This window comes from Rutilus rutilus (genome assembly GCF_951802725.1).
Source record: "Rutilus rutilus genome assembly, chromosome: 21".
In the NCBI taxonomy this organism is placed as follows: Eukaryota; Metazoa; Chordata; class Actinopteri; order Cypriniformes; family Leuciscidae; genus Rutilus; species Rutilus rutilus.
In genome coordinates, this window is record NC_140226.1 from 30,661,524 (window position 1) to 30,663,651 (window position 2,128).

At 36.7% G+C, this 2,128-nt stretch overlaps 1 gene segment (V, D, J or C); it reads left to right on the top strand.

The window, feature by feature from the left end:
• Positions 1-556: 556 nt before the first annotated feature.
• On the top strand, positions 557-1,078 carry LOC311281352 (T cell receptor beta variable 16-like). The segment is given in 2 exons: positions 557-602; positions 702-1,078.
• The last annotated feature ends 1,050 nt before the right edge of the window (positions 1,079-2,128 follow it).

Genomic DNA, 2,128 nt, shown 5'->3' on the forward strand with positions numbered 1-2,128 from the left:
TACCTTCAACCAGATGTACTGGTATCGACAACGGCGAGGACAAACTATGACTCTTATTGTGTTCACAAGCTCTGTGAGCAGTCCAGACTATGGAGATTCTGATCAAAGTAAATTTGACGTTTCCAAAAGTGTTTCTGAAAGCGGATCTCTCACTGTGAAGAACGCACAGCCAGATGATAGTGCCGTATATTTCTGTTCAGTGAGCAAACACAGTGTGTCAAACACTGAAGGCAGACGTACAAAAACACCTTGCACACAGATCATATCAATATACCATCCAAAAGGGGGCACTCTGGTACAGTTAAACAGCAGTCTGACATACAATGTCTTGTGGAGTGAAAGCTAATGCTTTTCCTATCCATTTAAGATACTATTAATACTACTCATGCTATGTGCACTGTATCTTTCTATGGCAGAAATAATAATAGTATGCTAGTATGTGGTTCTGAATTCAGAAATATACAGAGAAAACAAAGCTGCCACCCTAGATGACATCACTTCCTTCATCGCCTGTATTTAATTCATCGTGAAATCAATCAGCAGAGAGAGAGACGACATGAGTAATGCTCACTGTGTTTCTGTCCTCGTCCTGTGTCTCGCAGGTAATTCTGTTTAGTTTAGTGTGTTTCTAATACTTTGTGTCACTAAGATATATGAGCTCCTCACAGTTTTATATTGTTTATTCATTTATATCTCTACAGTGACCGTTCTTGGTGAAAGTGTTGTCCAGACTCCTCCTGATGTCCTGAAGAAAGAAAATGAATATGCAGAGATCAAATGTTCACACAAAGTACAAAGCTATGATGTCATACAGTGGTACAAACAAAGTCAGAGCATCATGGACCTTCGGCTCATGGGATACCTTAATGTGCAATATGAGAACAAAGAGACTGAATTTAAAGACAAGATCACACTGAGCGGAAATGGAAGAAATAATGTGACTCTGACCATCAACAGCCTCAGACTGAATGACAGTGCAGTGTATTTCTGTGCAGCGTATTACACAGTGTTCACAATCACCTCTGACTCATACAAAAACTCCTCCCGTTACAAGATTAGAGGGAGTAATAGGGAGTAAATTGTAAATTACAATATTGTGTTACTTCCTAAAAAAGTAACTAATTGCATTTACTAATAGTAGTAATGTAACTAATTAGTAATTACAATTTGTAACCCATTACTTTTAAAAGTAACTTTCCCCGACACTGATTATGGCCAACAACACTTCTCATATTACAGACCAGATATCATGAAACCGTCAGACTTGATGTTGAACAAGAATCTGTTCTTCGGAAAGCAAAAGAAGAGTTCTGCAGTTCTGGACTGCACACACAACGAGTGTTTCCTAATGAACAGATCCAGGAGAGACAATGAGACTTATAGTATTCACTACTGGAGATTCAGACTTAAATGTTGATAATAACAAATCTGAAACTCTTTAAACCGCTCCTGAAAGTGGATCTCTCACAGGGAAAGATCTAGAGCCGGATAAAAGTGCCATATATTTCACAGTACGTCAAAGGCTGGAGTGCTTTACTAAAAATATACTTAAACAAATGGCACTGATAATATTTGCCAAAAGGTGGCAATGTGGCACAACTAATAAATGCCACATAATAATACATTAAAATATACAGAGAGATAGTGCTAGACTGAAGACCTGCAAGAATGACACACAGCACAGAATGCAATACACACTGTATAATATTACAGAGTACATTAACATTGTTGCATAGATCCAGATCCATACAAAATACATCTGGACTAGTCATTGTACACCAACAAATAACAGCCTAATTTTTAATAATTTAAAAGTTTTCAGACTCTAAAAGAAAAGTCTGGACCTGAAGTGTTTTAAATGCGCAATTTAATTAATTCATCCATTCATTCAATTTGGTTAAAATAAAATGTTTTCAGTGTAAAAACATAAGTGACATTCACACTGATAAATACACAGTTCACAATCACAAAATAATGAGCCAGAAATTCCTCACTATATCATTACAGAGTATACAAATATCACTGTCAGCATATTTAGTAACTGAAGATCTGCTGGATATAGTTTGTAAAATGAACTTGAGTTGTCAGAAATTCCCTCAGTGACATCACATCCTCCATCCTCCATCTT